At 37.2% G+C, this 22267-nt stretch overlaps 1 pseudogene; it reads right to left on the reverse strand.

Annotated features, from left to right (window-relative positions):
- Window positions 1-202: 202 nt before the first annotated feature.
- LOC127453792 (aryl hydrocarbon receptor-like) lies at window positions 203-21108 on the reverse strand (annotated as a pseudogene).
- Between the last annotated feature and the right edge of the window lie 1159 nt (window positions 21109-22267).

Here is a 22267-nt window from a genome sequence, read left to right on the forward strand (position 1 = left end):
TCCCTCTAATTTCTGCTTCTTCTTCCTCATTCTGTCTCACACTGGTGCTGTTTTTCTAGGCCAGGCATAATGGGTTCCAGTGCATGACCACAGCTCTCAACCCTACATAGCAAATTACCATCTCAGATCAAGGCACGGTGACCTCCAATAGGCAGGAACTTACACCTAGCACTCTACTTTTTCATTTACATCAGCTGAGGGGTCACGAGTATCCTCCTAAAGACAGATTCGGATGCAGCCTGCTCTTGTTGTGATGCTGGTTGGGAATTTGTGCTGGATGTGCTGTATTATTCTCCATTGCATAGTTTGTGTGGCCCCCATTCTGAAACTAATACACAGAGAGATGATTTTAGATAGTAAGATATCCATTTACAGCATTTCCTGTGTGAATTTCCCTCAGACAGGAATAAGCAGTATTGTTGACAATATTGTTATCAACTTATGTTTGATTTTTTTATTTGATTTTTCTATCGTGATTTGTCCGATTAGGCCTAAGGCGTTATTGGAAATAGATAATATAAGGACTGGAAATACTATTTTCTATGGCAGTTATTCATCTTTTCTACTGTATATTATGTAAAGGATGTACAGTCAGCCGGTTGTTATTGCAAAATAAATCCTGACTGGGTGATCAGGAGCCTGACAATAAAGACCTGCTGACTGTACATTATCCCACTTAATACACGGCTACCTACTAAATAAATAAATGGACATGAAATATTGATTTGCAATGACATTCTGATATTATGTAAAAAGAAATAGACCACAGAGTCTCCAGAAAGATCTCAAATGAAACTCAGTTTGCATTCTGTTGGTGTCTATATGGCAAAGATTACTGTTCATTATCACACTTATTACACAACTACTTGCTAAATAAATAAATGGACATGAAATATTGATTTTAGTTGAAATTATTTTATTAACTTGTAGAGATTGCAGATTAGGGCTGGGTATTGAGATTTCCCAATTCGATTACAATTCACAAGCTCTCTATTCGATTCCAATTTCGATTTGATTCGATATCGATTAATATGGGAATATTTCAGTTATAATGTCCCTTTAGCTTACATATAAAAGAAACGTGTGGTCGTTATTCAGAAATATCAGGCCACTAGATGTGCAATTTACAAATCAGATTAGAGTATTCCAGAGAGCCGTGTCATGTAATAAAACATTTATACATTTTTGATTCAAATTGATGATTAACAATAAATGCATGGCTATGAAGTTTTGTTTACTGCATTACAGCTCGATATTACTTCATACAATAGTTACAAAGTATCAAAATAATGGAACTTAAAGTTTATTTTAAATTAAAAAAAACTTTATGTTGCTGCCGAATTACCACCTCGGTTGTGCATTAATTTTTTCATATTTTAACGGTCTGTCATCAATTATTCCTTCCTTGACTATCAGTCGTATTGGCCAAAATGTTTGTGCATGAAGAATGGCGTCCATAGAATCATATTACAGACACCGATGTGGCAAGAACATCCACCTAGACAAATAAAAATGAGACTCGCTTAAATTACCAGAAATCTGCATTGGTTACGGTCAAACAGCCTTACCTGGCTTATATAAGCTTGCTGATCCAGGCTTGGCCCAATGCCTACTCCTCCGTTACGTCCTGGTTGCCCGTTCCTCTCAATACCTCCTCTGTCCAGACTGTTAAGCAGCTCCTTGAGGTCCTGAGCAGTGAACTCACCCACATCTACATCACCTGCTGTACTGTAAGGTCCGTGGGAGCAGCTTATGGACACAGTTTTCGAATGGTTACTGTAAGGATTTTCTAGCTCCAGAGGGGATGTCTCCAGGTAAAAGCATTCAGACTGCTGGAGCACTGGCTGGGAAAGAGGAGGAACCTGTTGGGTGTCGCTGGATAGAACCTCTGTGAGGTTCCCATAAACCTGAGCACTGTTGAGTGTTTTGCACACCTGCTGGTGGAGAGGTGGGAGGTATGGACAATGAGGCTGTTGATTTTCCAAGTCAGCTGTCTGCAGCTGTTTGCTCACCATCTGAAACTGATATTTTTGTACAGTTATGTGTGAAAGTTCATACTGTGTAATTCCCGTCCCGTTGTATGGAAATGGTGTGTGTTGGTGTCTTTGAGGATTATTTTGGTGCTCTGGTAAGTCCTGTGTATTCTGCAGTTGAGTTTGAGGTTGTATATGACTGAAGTGCTGTGTCTTTGGTTCTGGATGCTGCATTACGAAAGACATGTGTTGTTCCTGAGATCCTAATGTCAGAGAATCACATGAATATGGCTGCTGATACTGATGCGAGGAAGGAGTTTGCGTATGTTTCCCGAGATTGGCCTGGGCGTCACCGGACAGTATGCAGTTTGTCTTTTTTCTGAGAGACTGCTGGATGTAGGACAAGACCCCATCTGTGAATTCTGCCATGTCGCTGCGACCATCAAGGTCAACTCTGAGAAACAGTTCATTTTGCTGAAGGAGCTTAAGATCTTTTGGGCTGATCCCTAAACTTCTCATGAAGCTCAGTATCTCACAGCTGTTGTCTCCTCCAGAGCAAGTTATTGGCTCCTGTTTGAACAAAGGGCTCTCAGACAGTGAAAGAACACTTTCCTGCCAGTCACTGGAAAAGATTCCACCCAAATCCTCCTTCCCTAAGCCCTGTATCGACACTGAAGCTTCATTTGAACCTGCAGCACACACATATATATAGACTCATTCTGCTTCAGCATGGAGCCTAGCAGGGAGTCAGAGTCTACAGTTCCAATGGTTTTGGGCTGGTTACTGTCACTTGGAGCAATGGGATCAGAGTTTGGGGAGTTGCCAAGGGATCTGGGCAGGTTCATGTCATAGAGAACAGCTTCACCTGAAGTAAAGTTGAAGGGCAGCATCATAGTGCACTTTCTCAGGTTTTCTTCACCCTCCTCATCCCTATACAAAACAAAAGGAGTCAAACTCAAACACACGCAAGACATGAAGAAACAGCATTGAATGCTACTACCAAATAACACTATTAATGATAGATTTTAATTTCTCATAGAAAATATCAGTGCTTGCAAGGAAACAGAAGAATAGTGTTAAAGTATTAAGTAAGCTCGGTTTTACAGGTCAGTTTTGCTGTTGTTGACTATAAAAAGTTAGAAATAGATAGATACACGATCACAATTCAGTATGTAAATAGATGAAAAAGAAGACAAATCCAGATTTATATGCAAATATTATGATTGCATTATGATATGAGCATAAACAACATAATGAGCATAATATATATATATATATATATATATATATATATATATATATATATATATATATATATATATTGTTTTTTTGTTTTTTTTTTTGTTTTTTTTACAAATAGAAAAATAAGGGCATACGTGATGGCTCTCTGAGAGGCGATGATGAAATCTGGTTGGCCATTTTTGTAGACAAGTCTGGCATTGGCCTGTACCCAAACCCAGGTGTTGTTTTTAGTCAGCAGTCTGAAAACAGTCAAGTCACTTTCACCCATCTTCATCACTGCAGAGAAGAAAAATAAATATCAATTCTACAACTGAATCTTGCTATCATCAATAATAGCAATCCCATTCTAACAGTTTAAACTGTTTATCACCGATTTGTAAGACCAGCAAAAAACAACAAATCAAGTTTTTGTCAAATATTTAATATGCACTTTAAAAGCTTGCTTTACACCATGTCCAAAATTTCAGCACAAAAATTCCTGAACTCCTTCACTCCAAATTATTGTACAATGATTTTTTTTGTTTTTGTGTGTGTGTGTGTGTGTGTGTGTGTGTATTGAACAATTCATTCAGATATCCAAAAAAAACATTTAGCACTGGTGTGAAAAGGTTTGTTACGAATAATTGTTTGCAATTATTATTGTATTGTTTAGTTGCATCAAACTTGTGTAAGCCTTAAAGGGACAGTTCACCCAAAAATGAAAATTCTCTTATCATTTACTCAGCCTCATGCCATCCAAAATGTGCATGACTTTCTTTCTTCAGCTGAACACAAACAAAGATTTTTAGAAGAATATCCCATACAATGCAAGTGAATGATGACCAGAATTTTGAAGCCCCAAAATGCACATAAAGGCAGCATAAAAGTAATCCATAAGACTCCAGTGGTTAAATCTATATCTTCAGAAGCAATGTAATAGGTGTGGGTGAGAAACAGATCATATTTAAATCCTTTTTGTACTAGAAATTCTCCTCCCTGCCCAGTAGGTGGCGATATGCATGATGAATGCGAATCACCAAAAAAAAGAAGTATGTGATAGTGAAAGAGAAGATTTATAGTAAAAAAGGACTTAAATATTGATCTGTTTCACACCCAAACTTATCATATCGCTTCTGAAGATATGGATTTAACCACTGAAGTCGTATGGATTACTTTTAGGCTGCCTTTATTTTCCTTTGGAGCTTCAAAATGTTGGTACTCATTTGCATTTTGAGGACCTACAGAGCTGAGATATTCTTCTAAAAATCTTTGTTTGTGTTCAGCAGAAGAAAGAAAGTCATACACATCTTGGATGGTGTTAGGGTGAATAAATGATGAGAGAATTTTACAACAGACAACAGTATCCCTTTAAGAGTAATGAAATAAATTCCACAACAGTTAAACCCCCTCAAACCTTTGTAACACATGAACCCATAATGTTTAAAAGAGTGTCATCTAGTGTAGTGTCTATACCCATGAGCAATAATTAGTCTTACTTCACATGTGGTTCTCGGCACAGTACAGCATGTCAGCTGCATGGATGAACTGATACCCTGAGCCACGGTAACACAGCTCTGCCTCTGTGTAGCCGAGAACAATCTTCCCTCTGTGGTGGAGCACAAAAACACAAGGATTTGTAAGCGTAGTGAGATACTGATGGTATGAGAGCAGAGGAATAGTACACTAAATTGCAAGCCAGTTACTGTTTAGAAACTAAGGTAAAACAAATACTGTATGTAAACAAATGTCTTAGTATATGGTATGTCCCCTTTTTCATTAATGACAGCATGCACTCAACCTGGCAATTATCCATGTTATCCCAGCATTTTTTTAGAATGTTTCAAGGAGTATCTTGTGGACAATCTGGCCAATTGTACAAAGGAGTTAACATGGTTAATGCCACAAATTTGCTAACATTTGATAATGTGACCAAGAAATAGTGAAGAATCTTAAATATTCCTTTTTAATTTTACATCATAACTTTACTTTGTTTTAAACTTTAAAAGTACATACTAAGTACAACTAAACTAAATATAAATTAAAAACAACAGAGAACAAACAAAACCAAGAGAAATCCACACACATGGGATAGGAGCTCTGCTTATGTGACTTACTTTGTGTCGCACCCAGTGGGTGTGAAATCGAGCTTGTGTTTGGTTCTGAACATGAAGCTCTTGGAGCGGATCTCCAGTATGGTAGGCGGCTGCAGAGGGCAGGCAAGGGCAAACAGGGCAAGCTGATGAGGGATGGGTTTCCCATCTTCTGTCCTCTCATTCTGCCCATACAGGAACTTCAAACACCCCTGAAAGTTCATGGCCTATAAAAATAAGAAGCATCAAGAATATGTCAATCACATGACCCAGGCAGTGTCTCATACACAGGATTAAGAGTATGGTTGATACTGCTTTTCTATAACAGGGCTTAATAATGCAGAAATTTTTTGTGAAAGACTGACTATTTCAGTACTAATGCTACTTCTGAAGGGCTTTGGCAGAAAAACAGCTAATGCTACATGATAAGCAGCATTACTAATTAACTACTAAGTGATGTGATCCAATTTGTAATCATGATATTCAATTAAAAACAATTACAATCATGCTTTTATCTCCCACTCTAATTCTCAGGATATTCTAAAAGATAATGTGAGAATTTGGTTATAGAATGCAGTAGTCACCCTCTGTGACTATAGCGTGTGAGAAGTGAACATATTTGACACTTTAAAACAGGGCCGACAACCGCATTCTGCTTTCGTGTGAATGTATGAAGCCTTTCTATTTAGGGCCTGAGGGTTTTAATGTTTAATGTTTGTCTGCATGAAACAACTGGCGTCATGCTGCAATGAAAATGACTAGGTCACCATTAAGTAAAGCAGACCTTTAAGAGTTTGTTTGGAGCTTGTAACTCAGTCATGAGGTAACAGATAGATCCTGCTATCTTAAAGAGCACTTCCTTTTTGGGATAAGCAGACATTGACCTCTCACTGAACCCCAAGAGAGACACCCGCTTGCATTAAAACTATGATCTCTTGTTTTTTTTTTTTTGTTTTTTTTTTTAAGATGTGTTGATGCTTGAGCTACAAGAAAATATGCAACCAAATATTCAAAAGGTTATTATATACTGCATGACTGATTAAAAAGCTATCTGCTTATCTCAAAACTAGGTTGACACCCTTATGCTTAATACTAGTTGAAAAGGCTGGTTACAGTGGTAAAAAAGTATACGGGAAGAAATTATCCAGCAGAGATTGTATTTAGCAGCATAAATCTAGCAAACTCTTTGATATTAAATTTTTTTAAAGGTGCACTCAGTAACTTTTTTGTTTTTGTCATTTGGACTTACAGTGACACCTAGCAGTGTTTATCATTCAAAATCAATAGTTTTCAGTTACAGATGTCATTGTAGAAATTTAGTATTCACAGTCAGCCATGATTAATTTAATCCAACAGTGAAAGTGTCCAATATCAGGGTTGTTACTGAGATTAAGCAAATAGTATTTGTCAGGTCATGTGATCTCAAAATAGCAGCCCCCATAAGAGGACCCTCTCCATATAGATATAAACAGCTTTTATAAGGTTACTGATATGACTAGAGTCCACATCTCATGTGAGTGGTCATGATTTTATACATATGGTTCAAAATTACAATTAATTTATTTTCAAGTAAAATTATTATTTATTAATTTTTTTGAGGAAAAAAACGAAGTGCACCTTTTAATTACTTAAATTACTAATCCATTTTGAAGCCTTTTTTCATGTTTAACTGCTACCTAAAGAAATCAACATCCTAATATCACAGTAGAGTTGAATTGAATTGTATTTATGGTCATTATATCAACTTACAAGAAATCCAGAGGAGTTGTCCAAGAAACATCTTAACCTGCAAACAAAGTTTCGCTCAAGAAATGTGGAGTTTTCTGGTGGCAACTGCTCTGGACTGTAGTATGTCTGAGACAGTGGTGCATCGTGGGAAGCTTGGCAAAAACAAATCAAGTTCATTTTAGCATACAGAGAAAGGCATATTCAAAACAAAATTCTATAAGATTATATAATGTTAAACATTGGATAATAACGCCCCTGCATTGGTGGCACAATTCTGGCCTCTGCTGTGCGTTTATATAACTTGCTGGAGGTAGTGTCCTTAATGACGGGTGGATTATTGCTAAGTGTGTGTGCTGTCTGTGCACAGCTGTCCTGTGTATAGCATTCCGACAGCGATTGGCCTTTCAAACTGCAAAGTGTTAGATCTCTAATGAAATTTGATCCAGTGGCTTGGTTGAAAAAAAAAGAATTGCCAGAAACAAGAGCAAATTGGCACAGCCCTTAAAAACACCAGCTGTAAGACTGTGATTTGGGCTTGGGTGGAGGTAATGTTTTTGGCACAGTACATTTAAACATATCAATCTGAATCCTCAGATCCTCTTTGGAGAGCATTTTGGGTAAAAATCAGAAGGGCTAAAATCAGATGTTAATTATAAAGTCCCATGAATATACAGTATTCTATATATACAGTATCTAACTATAAACAGTATATCATAGTTTGTAGATTATAAAAACATGTAAAACCCTTTTAGACATGACCCATAAAGGCATAAAACCCAGACATCTTCATAAGGTGCAGTATTGGTCTGTTCACACCAAGTCTGTTGCGACTACACAACACAACCCAGAGGAAAGAAAAATGACCAATGAGATCACTTTAATATGCCACATACTGTATATCTTCTATACAGCAATAAGTTTTAATGAAGATAAAATAGAGACTTTTGCTCCTTGAAAGTATTTGCTTTTGCTTTAATTCTTGTCATGCATGGTTTTCCTGCTGAAATTAAAACTCACCACTATTAAACCAAACATTCTCTGTGCTAGGCTGCATTGAACATTTGCATGCATTTTGTCTCTCAAGATGAACATGCAAGGTAATCAAACAACTTATATATGTAATACATCTTTAACTCTTTACATTGATTGCATCAGTATAAATTGCTTTGAGTTTGTGAAAGCCATACACTGTAAAAAAAATAAATAAAAAAAAAGTAACTTGTTAGGGCTGCATGATTTTGACAAAAATTATAATTGTCTATTATTTTTCTTAATATTGTAATTGCGATTCATTTTGATTAATAGAATTTACATTAAAATACTTATATGGGATGGATCAACTGCATGCCATGTTATTTATGTTGGCTACACATCCAAAACAAGCTGAGAACTGTGTTACTGAATGACTTTATTGCTGTTTTATACAAATCAAGACTAGTTTCCTTAATGGTCAACTTTACATTGGCCCTCTCAGAAGCATAAAAAACAAAGCTGTTTTTCACATTTTTAATAAATCATACACAGAGGCAAGCAATGGATATGTCTCTGGTTGGTTAAAATTATCAACTACTACCAAAACATACGTTAAATTGAACATTTAATGGAACATTTTTACGTAACATGAGTAGACCTACATGGACTGCTATACTTGACCCTTTTTTATTTGTGGCAGCTGTAATTGTAATCCCAATTATTGTTTGATTAATTGTGCAGCCCTATAACTTGTCATTGTTTCCTTAAGAAATTGCAATTGCTATTTTTACCTGATCTAACCCTTAAAAATGAGTTTTATTGGTGTAACCTAATTGATTCCTAGGTTGATTCAGTGATGTTGGATAAAACCAGTTTATTTAGATACCACATAAAGCACTTTTTTTCAGTGTATGCCCAAGTCTTCCAACAGTCTGTCTGGAGAGATGTTCAGTTGTTTTCTACCTTGCACCAGCTGTCCGGTATCTGAGGTGCCACTGGGATTGAGTGCCCAGTGGAGCTGTTTCTGAAACTCAACCTGGTATTCAGTGTGAACAAGCTCATATACACTCTGATGGATGATATCTGACTGCAAAGCAAACACACCAGTTTCACTGGGAGTATCTTTACATATACACATTGTAATCAAGAAATCCTTTATGTACTTCAACAGGTACTCCTTCTAAAAGCTGAAATAATTTGCCTTGTAATCTAAAGCACATAATCATAATTACATTCCTTAGATCAACATATGATGGTTAATGTCATTGCTATCAACCTGCTAACAACAAGTCTGCTTTGTCTGACACCAAAGCAATTCAGTTCAAGTTAACATCTGTTTACAGTTTGGTTTTTCCATTTCTGGTGAGGAAGTGCTTCTACAATCATGTTTGTAGGAAGAAGTAAGAATTTTACATGCAATAAATTAAGAAGCTTCTTCATGGTTTCTAAAAAGACTGATGACATAAATTAAGATTTTTCAGTGATTCACAATTGTAATCATAAATATAGCTGCAAGCAGCAATGATTGGGGGCAAGCCATTCCCTAAGAACAATCAGAGTCACAACATTTATACCAGCTGAAGTGGGTATCAAACCAGGGTTCACCCAGTCATTTGGGCTGAAGCCCAGAGCTCTGACCACTGCTCCACACAATCAACAAGTCTGACTGACATCAAAGAGAGATTCTAGGTTGAGAGTATACAAGTATTTCTGAGAAAATAGTAACAGCTTCGTTTTTTTTTTTTTTTATTGAAGCTGGAATTACGCAGTAAAGTACAGTGTGCATTGTAGTAAGCACAATATGAAGACTCAACAGAAGAACCGCTCTTTCATGGACTCAAACTCACAACCTTTTGACCTGTGGTCAGCAGGTTTTAAACAAAAACAAAATATAATAAATACATTTAGAAATGTATCTCTGTCAATTTCAGAAGACTTAGAAAAAGGAAGCAATGATACATTTAGTTTAACTCGACTAAGAATTTTGACCACAATGTGGCACTGGCTCAAAACTGCTCTGGTACCCTCAGGACATGATGTCGAAGACCCCTTAAAATTTTCATTGAAATTGGACAAAGCGTTTAAAATATGCATTACTTTTTCATAAAATTCTAAATGGCAGAGAGGTTATATGGCTGATGTTGGATATTTATATTGTTGAAATCCTCATGACTCAAAGACACCAAACTCATAATTTAGGACAAATGGTTCAAAAGTTATGGGCAAAAATGTTTAACATTTCTTGACCCATAAGTGGCACTGTCACCACTTTGCATGTTACCTCAGATCATGGACCTGATGAAGCATACCAAATTTAGTTTCAATAGGACAAAGCATTGCCAAGATACAGCCTCAAATCCATTGTCGCATCAACCTCATTAACTTTGCGCTGGCATAATTTCTGAACAGTAGCACAAATTAAAATGATTTCTGGTCAGTTCTGTGAGGCTCGATCTGGAGATTATTTTGATCCATAGTTTTGACAAATCGGAAAGGTTTGAAGGACGTGAAAAGTTTGAACTGTAAATGTCATAATCCAAGATGGCTGCCACTGTAATGGAAGGGGTCCATCTGAATCATCAGGAGGAGAGTAATCAGAAAAAAAATAATTGTGTGTCTAGGACAAACAAGTCACAAGATACACTCAAAAGAAAAGTGAATTTTTGAACTGGTGGTGATGCTATAGAGTATGACCTAGAGATCCCAAATTTGGTATAGGGGCTATTCATGCCCACCCCGATCAGTATGCCAAATTTAATAATTTTCCTATGCACGGTTCATAGGACTGCCATAGACTCCCAGCCAGAAGAATAATAATACTAATGGATACAATAGGGGCTAGCCCATTCGGGACTCGGTCCCTAAATACCATGCAGTACCTTCCACCACCACAATATACAATATGTACGCAAATCAGCACGAACCTGATGAAACCCCAAGTACTCCTCGACGGTGGAGGAAGCATTTTTATTACCTATGAAAGAAGTGGCAGTTAGACTCTTATGTTAGACTACTAATGAATAAAAAACACTCTGGATCAAATAAGGATGATCTCATTAGTATTCATTAGTATACTAGTATAATTTAATAGCGAGACTACAACATTGAAAAATGTGAAAGACTTTTTTTAATTGCTAGTACATTTATTAAGGAAATCCAAAAGGCACTAATAAAAGCTAAATCAACTACATTCTTTGTATGGCTTAAACAAGTATGAAATATAAGTCAAATGTTACAGTGTAACATATAGTGTTTCACTCATTTACTGAATTGTGTGTGTGGGGGGGGGGGGGGGGGTTGCTGGTTTGGGTGGTTTACGAGGACATTTTTTTAGGTTACAAACTGGTAATTACAAGAGTATGTGGTTTATGAGGGCATTTCTAGTGTCCCCATAATTCAAATCACTTAAAAAACATATTAGACGATATTTTTTTGAAAATGTAAAAATGCAGAACGTTTTTGTGAGGGTTAGGTTTAGGTGTAGGGTTAGGGGATAGAATCTATAGTTTGTACAGTATAAAAATCATTATGTCTATGGAGAGTCCTCATAATGATAGCCGCACCAACGTGTGTGTGTTTGCTCTCCCTCTGGCAGGTCCTGTACGTGTGGTTTGGTGTTATTTGCTAGCTGTCTGGAACTCTTTAGGTTCAGGGTCACAGCAACAGCAAACAAGCATAAAAGCAACTGGCTTTGCATGACAGAAAATACAGATAATGCCTATTCTTCAACAAAGACATGATGAGGAAGTTAAGAACAACCATTCATAATGTGCAATGATATATGAGAGCACTTGAACAGGCATAATCAAAACAAGAGCAAAACTGCATTAGAAAGAATTTCCGGCCTAAAAAATGACCAGTTATTCTTAGTGTGAGAGGAAAACAAATACTATGAAATATTGATTATAACTTCTGCAACTTACTTCACATGGGGTTGTTCTGAAATACCAAAAACTGAAAGCAAACTTTAATGCCCAGTGGTTTAACAACACAAAGTCATTTTTGGAAAATACTTGTGCTTGGCACACATCAGATGAAATGTTTGCTCATGGAGTGGTTATGACATGCAAGGGCAATGTGAGGTCAGCATTGCCAAAAATACAGATCAGAATGACAATTATTATGAAACAAAGTGCACCAATTGTGAAGTGTGCTGTTTGAAAGCTCTTGGTTATGTGCTTCAACTCCACAAAACAATGGCTAGACAACATTGTAACACACAAAGCAGTCTGTGTTCCGCCAGGCAACCTGATTTCTATTGAGAACAATGATCCACACAGCCCGCATAGTCTATATCCACTATATCCACATCATCCTCACTTACTTGATGCCATTACTAAATGAAAAGGTGAATTTCAATCCTTGTGTAAACAACCCTTATGGATTAAGAACTGTGTGCCAGTAAAACATTAAGATCATATCTCGGCTGGTGTTCCAGCTCTCTTGTCATGCAACTTTTTGTCAGGTAACCTAAAAAAATGTGCTTCATGTGGTAACCTCTAAATTAACTGGTTTTATTCAAGTCAAAAATTGTATTTAAAGGTGCACTCAGTAATTTTTTCCTCATTAAAGTTTATCTCCTAAAGACACGCTCTTAGAAAAAAGTGTTCTTTGGGGTTATATAGAACCATAGCTTGTGCCAAAAAGGTTCTATTTACAGAGATTTACAGAAAAAAGAACACTTTTTGCACAAAAGGGTTCTTTGGGTTGAAAATTGCTTAATGTGAGTATGTATGTGTATACATAAATTACACTATTGAAAGTTTTGTTTATAAATAGTTTTGAACACTACACTACATTACTTTTGCATTTCATACTGCAGAAAAATAAAACTTTTATAATGTACATCTGCAGCTTTGGGTTTGATTAGGAAAGGTGACAGGACCCCTCAGAGAGTGCAGAGAGTCGTATTAAACTGATGACATGGAGATGACTGAAGTGAACTTTTGTTAATGTTAAACTATTTAATGTTTATGATTTTTAAATAAATAATATTACTACTAATTTACTTTTAGCTTGTTATTACAAATGTACACAAAAAGCAGGGTTATTAAAAACCTGTGGATTTATTAAGTCAATTCTCATAAATATTGCATTTTGAATTGTGTTTATTATTGCTTGTGTTGTTGTAAATTCAAACTATTAAAAATGCTTTACTTAATAATACTTAAATGGTATTATTAAGTAAACCTTTTATATGGTTATTTAAATTTCTTACTGATTTAGTATATTAACTATTCAGTTTGCATATCCATTAAATGTTCTCCTGGTAATAAAACAAAAAATACATTTCAAAATTAAACAAAATCCAAATGTTACGGTTGCATGCTGGGAATCCCTAAAAAAGGTTCTATATAGAAACTTTCCACCGTGATCAAAGAACTCTTAAAAGGGTTCCATTTTAACCATTTAGGGGTTCCAAATATGAAGCAAGCGATAGAACCCTTTAGGGTTCTATATGGAACAAATTCTTCTAAGAGTGCATGAATTTAAATTTTGCAATTTATGTAGGAAATCATGAGCACTCACATTAAAATGAAGGCTCCAGTCATATCAGTAACCTTATAAAAACTGTTTTATTCTACATGGAGAGGGTCCGCACATGGGGGCTGCCATGTTAGAATCACATGACCAGCCAAATACTACTCGCTTAATATCAGTAAAGTCCTGTTATTTGACACTTTCACTCATTGATTAAAGTAATCATGGCTGACTGGGAATAGTACATTTCTACAATGGCATCTGAAACTGAAAACTATTGATTGTAAAATATGCTGCATGCAAGCCGCTAGGTGTCAGTGTAAATCCAAGATGACAAAGACAAAAGTTACTAAGTGCACCTTTAATCTGACTTAAAGGAATATTCAGGGTTCAATATGAGTTAAGCTCAGTCGACAACATTTGTGGCATAATGTTGATTAGCACAAAAAAAAAAAAAAAAAAATGCAAAAATCTGGGTTACAGAGAGGCACTTACAATGGAAGAGAATGGGGCCAATTAAAATGATTTTAATGTGATAAAATCACTTACTAACCTTTTCTGTGTAAAGTTATAGCCAATTTTACAACTTTGTTCCCATGACGATGCAATGTCAACAAAACCCTAAAACGACTGTAAACAAAATGACAATTTAAACAACTTTACAGCTCAAATAATACATGCGTTTCAACAGAAGAATTAATGTGATTGCTTTTATAAAATTATAAGCTTCACATTTGTGCCTTTAACCCTTTCAAAAAAGTGTCTTACTGTAACATCGGTTTTTGCTTTTTTAAAGAAAAGGAGGGATGAGTGAAAATAATTTTTTGTGGTTATCAACATTATTTTACATTTACATTTATTCATTTAGCAGACACTTTTATCCAAAGCGACTTACAAACGAGGAGTACAATAGAAGCGATTCATCCTAAGGAGGCAGTAAAAAGAAAAGTGCTGTAATACAAAGTTGCAAATTGCTTAGAAAGCACAAGTAGAGAGGAAGATGAGAGACAGTGGTGAACAAGAATAAGCCACAAATGATGTCAATTGAGCTTAACATGTATTGAACCCGGAATATTACTTTAATCCACTTGACAAATCAGGTTACACCAACAAAAGTAATTTTTATGGGTTACATCAAGTAGAAGTAGATACTTGAGGTGACAATTGCAGGTTACCACTTTTCTTTTAGAGTGCATAGCCACCTCATAGTACACAGATGTATATTCTTGGAGTGCTGTTAATTATAAGGAATGAGTTGTTACTGCCCTAATGTAATTCAGTCAAAACAGCTTATTTTGATTTGTACATTTGCAATTTTAAAGTTTAAAGGACTGAAGCTTCAATTCATTTCAAGCCCCATACACAGCCTAAATATTAGCATGCACTATACAGAATAACTCTAAGGGATATAATATATTGCATGTATCTCTTTTCAAGCAGGATGCATCAAGTCTTGATCTTAGACCTTTTGAAATGCCAAATCAAGTGGATAAATATTACGTACCAAAAAGCGACTTTATCAGGCTATCATTAGAGTGCACGTCAGGGCAAGAGTGAGACAAAGAGACCCAGAAGAACAGTTCAAAGGATTTATTAACAACAGAAAATGTAAATTTACCGAACTGGCGAAGGCTGGCGATCCCAGCACCAGCTGCAGTAGCATGAAGCGAAGTTAGAGTCACCATGTGCAACATGGCCACGCAGTGGGCAAAGGAAGAGTGTGTTCGTAGACAGGTGTATGCGTTGTGGAAGAAAGGAGCAGATTTGTAGGAAGTGTCCGTTGGAGCATGGTGAGTTGCAGAGAACAAAGCCCAGGCGAAAGAGGGCAGTCATATTCCAGACATGCGGGCAGAGATGAGGAATCCTCCACTGGCGGTTCGTGGGTGGAAAGGACAGGCGTACAGCGAGCTGGAATGTAACCACACTCCCGACACGCGGGCAGATATAGGCAACCAACAGATGCACGAGACAGCACCAACTAGACTCAGAGAGCAAGGTTAGTTGCTTGACAACACACACAGTAATCTAACGAAGACCGTGAGGGCACACAAGGATTAAGTAGGGAGTGCAATCAGAGTGGAACAGGTGTAGCTAGCACATTAATCAGTGGCATGATCAGCGCCTCCCTGGGAACAATCAATGTTCCCATGGAAACACTGATCATGCCTGCCGGCTCCGTCTGCGAGACATGCGAGAGAGAGAAAAACAAAACAACAGAATAAACCAACAAACTCACCGGAGCTGTGACATTGCAACACTTTTTCTGTTGTCTTGGTTTCCCATTCATGTTTACTAATTGTCATGTTTTAAATAAAGTGTTGTGACTGCAAATCTGCCTGTTATGTTTTATATTGCCAACAAATGGTTATGGTATACTGTTGACTGTTGAGAAGGATTAGAAAAGGCACACACACATTTAGAGGCAATGTCGGGTAATTTGAATAGTAATTTTACATATTAAACTTTCTGGATAATAAAATGACAACGAAATGATTTACTTACCTTTCCTTGTGGTTTTTGAAATGTCTGATGAAATTCGAGGTTGTGGTGGTTGTATCGGATATTTTTGCGTTGCATATTGTGCATCTGGCAAATCTTTTTTTATTCACATGGTCCAATTCGAAATCTTTATATCCAAAGGAGATTATTTTGGGAACTCCACAATCATCTGTCATTTTGGCGCGTTGTGAGCGCAGCGTTAACTGCGGAGATGCAGATCAGTGGTGCTGGCCTGCTTGCAATTTTGCATATGAATTAATTGATGTCCCAATATTTTTTTAAACACATTCCATTACTGTTTATAATAAGTTCTTGAAAATAATAATAATAAAAAACATTCAAGTCAAGTCTCGAGTCGCTGGTTCTCAAGTCAAAGTCAAGTCATTTTCTTCATTTAGTCAAGCAAGTCACAAGTCCTTAAATTTGCGACTGGAGTCAAGTCATGTAACTCGAGTCCCCCACCTCTGCCAAACACTACAAAACAACACATCTCCATGTCATAGAAAAAGTTGCTATTAACATTTCCAACATTACAAAGTATAATCTTTTAGTGTCTTATCCAAATATGGGTCATCCTGAGATAAAGACTGCTGAGAAACTGGGATGTCCTGTTATAATCGCTTAATTTATTGAGCACTCGCCGCAAACAAAGGGAGGAACTCCACACCACTCTGTCCTATTTCCATATCTTTATGTTGAAGGCAGAAACCAGTTGCCTTAGGCCAAGTACATTTTGGATGTTAATGTTCTGTACAACATGCTAATGTTCTGAGCAACATATTCTGATAATGCTTAAGTTACCAGCCTAGGGTTAATGTTAAGAGAATTTACTTGTCAAAACAAAACTGAAATGCATTTTCAGCTCTTTGAAAGAAAAGCACTATTATTGCAGTACTGAGCAGGCTTCCACTGAAAGAGTAAGCATATGATTACAAATTTATATTTTACATTCCACAGGATCTCACACTCCCCAGTGGCATCCTGTTATTTGAAAGGGTTCCCCCCTCCTCTTTCTCACTGAGTGTATCATACTGCAAACAGCCTTGAGATGTGGATGGCTTTCATAGGAGGAAACAGGCATCTAAATATTAAGGTTCTTTAGTGTTTGGGGCTAGTTTTGTAACCACTTAATAATTATCTGTGATTCATTCACTTTATTCATTCACAAGGGTGAAAATATTGTCTTTGGAGAGACCAGTGAGCAGTAGCTTAAAATCACGCAAAACATAATTTCATCAATAAATACACTTTGGGGGCCTGGGTAGCTCAGCGAGTACTGACACTGACTACCACTCCTGGAGTCGCGAGTTCGAATCCAGGGCATGCTGAGTGACTCCAGCCGGTCTCCTAAGCAACCAAATTGGCCCGGTTGCTAGGGAGGGTAGAGTCACATGGGGTAACCTCCTCGTGGTCATGATTAGTGGTTCTCGCTCTCAGTGGGGCGCGTGGTAAGTTGTGCGTGGATCGCGGAGAGTAGCATGAGCCTCCACATGCTGTGAGTCTCAGCAGTGTCATGCACGATGAGCCACATGATAAAATGCACGGATTGACCTTCTCAGAAGCGGAGGCAACTGAGACTTGTCCTCCACCACCCGGATTATGGTGAGTAACCGCGCCACCACGAGGACCTAGTAAGTAGTGGGATTGGGCATTCTAAAATTGGGGAGAAAAGGGGATAAAAAATAAATAAATAAATACACTTTAATCATTCAAATTTGCATAGATTGGTTGGGACTGATGGGTCTATTGATCTACAGGTAGAAAAACAGCTGAAATCTGATGTCAATATACACGTAAAACAACTGGAGTTGCCTGGCATGCTTTGACAGTCCATATATAAAGAGACAGACACCATGCATCAAGGATTACCATTAAAGTGACTTTTGGCCCGCAGGTAGCTCACACTTAGCCTCAGTATGGTGATTTTGTCCAGCCTGGATATGATCTCCTGTGGGAAGGGAAGCAGACTGGCCAACCTGTCCAACTCTCCATTCAGCCGGTCCCGGTGGCGCTTGGAAGGATTCGATTTGACACTTTCAGTTGGAGGTTGCACACTATAATAGAGAGTACATGCAGCTTTACTGTAAAGAGTTTGAAATTAGGGCATGCTAGGACAACCACACTGAATTATCATTGAGATGACATAAGTAGGCTATATGATATAAGTATTGAGTTTTAGTTTTTATCATTCACATAAGATCATATAGGGTAATGCAAAAACAAAAAAAACAAAAACAAAAACAAAAACAAATGTTTTTTAAATGACACCTGCGACTGACATGAAGTATTACAGTCTTTGTAATGTGTGGCACAAATCAACAATCTGACCCTTCAGAGGTGTGCTTGTAAAGAGCTTGTAAATTCAGACTTGTATAATTGGGAAATATGAGAAATGATCTTGCATATTTTAGCATGCCTGAAAAGTAGAAAGCTTTATTACTTTGTGGAGTTAAGAGTTTCAGAATTATGATGCCAATCAGAAAAGCAACAAAAAATACATTCTTCAAATTAATCTTTCCATGTTATAATCTTTCTATATTCAGCAGCCATGTAAACAAGACTTGACTGTGGCAGTGTTTCAAAACAAGTGAGCAGATCAAATTTGAACTTTCTCTACCAGACAAACATTATGATGGTGTGAAGGTGGGTTTAGGTCAAAAGGAAAATATTAATTTACCAAAATACACAGTTTCCACATTCAAACGCGCCTGTAATGCCCAAAAATGCTGTCTAGTAGGCAGCGCACACTGAAGCGCAGCGTGTTGACATGACTGGACATAAATAAAAAGCAATTACTCCATTGTAACGCCATTAGTCTTTGTCAAAAAAACAAACAAAAATAAATTCCATTAGCATCTATAAAGTGATATTTAATAGTCCGCTGTCTGCATTATACTGTACAGATAATATTAGGCTAACTTGCAATACAGTGACTATCTGCATTTAACTGCATATATTTCAGGTTAACGTCATTCAATGTGTGCTATTTTGGTGGAAAAGAAAGTTCGAGAACTATAGAACACTCTGTAGTGCTATGCCACATTATTTAGCTAGTGCCATGTGGGGCCATTTCACAAATAAATGTTTACCAATGTAATATAATAATACTATGATTATGATTTATAATTTTGCCAAAGTTCACCAAGGCACACTGCAGAGGCATTAAAGTATTAAAATCATTTGTTTTGTTTTGTTCTCCCCTTAGAAAAGCTCTTTATCTCCAATGCGGCAGAATTACTCAGAATTCTGTTTTCATAGAATAAAAACGTTTCCATCTACTACCTCTCTTCTTAATGCACATCTCCTAACATCTGAAGGTAGCAGACACAGCCTTCTCAACACCCCCAAACTGCCGGTTGTTTGGAGATGCTGATTTAGGCTTACACTCAAGAAGCTGTTTTATCTGGATCTTGTATATTGATCATATCATATTCGCATGTAAACATGTAAACATAGCTGCAAGCAGCAATGACAGGCCCAAGCACAACTGGTCCATTTCCACCCAGTGGCTTTTGGAAAACAATGCAAGGTGGACACATGCATTTGGTATTTTGACATTATTTTAAACAATTTTGAAGCAATTTGAGTAAATAAAAGAGGACTATTTTAAAGTCTGTTGTAAGAGCCACACTTTCTGCTGCCAGGTGGTGGCACTATGACCGTGACCCAAAATAGTCAAATCCGTGTGATTAGCCCCCAGTACTAAACATACATCTCAATTTTGATCTAAATCACATATTGCACACAGAAGATAAGAGACACTTCCTGTTTCCCATTTTCCGCCATTAATTTAATGCCTCGCCATGGCAATACCATTCAATATATCAAAAATCTGTTCGCAATTTAGCATCAATCTCTTGGCATAATGTTGTCTAAATGTCAGTCAGTCAGTAAATGACAGTCTCATGAATCACCTAGGAGGTGTATTTAAAAGTTCAGAGACTGCAATATTTAAAAAATCCAAAAATCCTGTTGGGCAGACCTAATGACTATAATTATGAAAGTTGTCCGGCTTGATGAGAACTATATACACTGATCAGCCACAACATTAAAACCACCTGCCTAATATTGTGTAGGTCCCCCTCGTGTCACCAAAACAGCACCAACCCGCATCTCAGAATGGCATTATGAAATTATATTCTTCTCACCACAGTTATACTGAGCGGTTATCTGAGTTATTGTGGACTTTGTCAGTTCGAACCAATCTGGCCATTCTCCACTGACCTCTTTCATCAACAAGGCATTTCCGTCCACAGAACTGCCGCTCACTGGATGTTTAATGTTGTTGGCACAATTAGGAGTAAATTCTAGAGACTGTCGCCATACTTCCTGCTGTCAGTTGGTGGCACTATGACCGTGACCCATAATAGCCACATAAATGTGATCAGCCCCCATTACCAAACATACAGCTGAATTTTCATCAAAATCATACAATGCACACAGAAGATATAAGGAACTTCCTGTTTCACATTTTTTGCCATAAATTTATTGCTGCGCCATGGTGACACCATTTAAAATATCAAAAATCCATTTACAATTTAGCATCTTCAGTGTCTTGGCATTATGTTGTCTAAATGTGGTGACAGTTTCATGAATCACCTAGGAGGAGTATTTAAAAGTTCAGAGACTGCAATATTAAAACAAATCCAAAATGGCTGACTTCCTGTTGGGCAGACCTAATGACTATAATTATGAAAGTTGTCCGGCTTGGTGAGAACTATTTATGTACCAAGTTTGGTGACTGTAGGTGAAAATGGGTGTGCTTCATAGACCGTCTTACACGCCCATTTTAAAGGGGGCGCTACAGAGCCTCCCCTGCACACCCAACCCTGCAACTTTTGCCCAGCCCTAATGGCCAACAACTCTGATATGTGTGCAAAATTTCATGAAATTTTAAGCATGCCAAGTGCCTCAAATACACCCAAATATATGTAGTAAGAAATGAATAATAACAATTAATGTGTTACCATGAAAACACTATTTAAGATATCAAATATCCCTTGACAATTTTACATCAGCAGTGTCTTGACATTATCCTAAAGAATTTTGAAGAAATTCATGTAAACATTAGAGGGCTATTTCAAAGTCTGTTAAAAGTACCATACTTCCTGCTGCCAGTTTGTGGCATTATGACCGTGACCCATAATAGCAGCATCCATGTGATCAGCCCCCATTACCAAACATACAGCTGAATTTTCATCAAAATCATACAATACACACAGAGGATATAATGCACTTCCTGTTTCCCATTTTTCGCCATAAATGTATTGCTTCGCCATGGTGACACCATTCAAAAAATATAAAAAATCAGTTCGCAATTTAGCATCTACAATGTCTTGGCATGATGTTGCACAAATTTGGTGCCAGTCACATGAATCCCCTAGGAGGAGTATTTAAAAATTCAGAGCCTGCGATTATCAGAAAATCCAAAATGGCCGACTTCCTGTTGGGCGGAGCTAATCACTGTGAGTATGAAAGTTGTTCGGCTTGATGAGATCTATACGCGTACCAGTTTTGGTTACTGTAGGTGAAAATGGGTGTGCTACAGAGCACCCTTACATGCCTATTTTCAAGGGGGTGCTACAGTGCCCCTCTGCACTTTCAGTGCTTAGGCCCTAATAATCCTTAGAAGAACAATAGGGTCTCCGTACCTTCCATGCTTGGGCCCTAATAATAATCCTAAAAAGAACAATAGGGCCTCAATAATAATAATAATAATAAATATAGCCGCAAGCGGCAATCGTCGGGAGCCAAGCAGGCATGAACCTTTTTCACAGTGCAATATACAGCTCTGGAAAAAATTAAGAGACCACACCAAATGTTTCTTAAATCAGCATCTCTATATGTACACTGTAAAAAAAATCATAATTTTAATGGTAAAAGACTATAAAAATGCTGCAGTATAAAAAATGTAATTGGTAAACTGGCAGTTACCTTAAAATATACAGTAAAAAATTATAATATATTTAAAAAGACAATACATGTAATTTTACAGTACAATGTTGTACAAATTAAATTTTTTACATATAAAAAGTATGATTTTACCGTATAATTAACAGTAAAAGGATAAAAATCGTCGACATGGAAACGAGATCTTGACTAAATAACTTGAGGTTGGTGAATCTGCCTGAGGGAGCTGTTCATTTTTGGAAAGCTGGATACCGGAGGTGCTGGACATGGCACCCCTGCGGTGTCCAATAGTGTTGGAAAGAGCGCATCGCGTCGGGCCGAGAAGAGATGCCGAAGCTTCACCGAGAACTTTGATAATGAAGTTTCTAAATTACAAGCATAAAATACTTGTAA

The sequence above is a fragment of the Myxocyprinus asiaticus genome, chromosome 16 (assembly GCF_019703515.2).
Source record: "Myxocyprinus asiaticus isolate MX2 ecotype Aquarium Trade chromosome 16, UBuf_Myxa_2, whole genome shotgun sequence".
NCBI lineage: Eukaryota > Metazoa > Chordata > Actinopteri > Cypriniformes > Catostomidae > Myxocyprinus > Myxocyprinus asiaticus.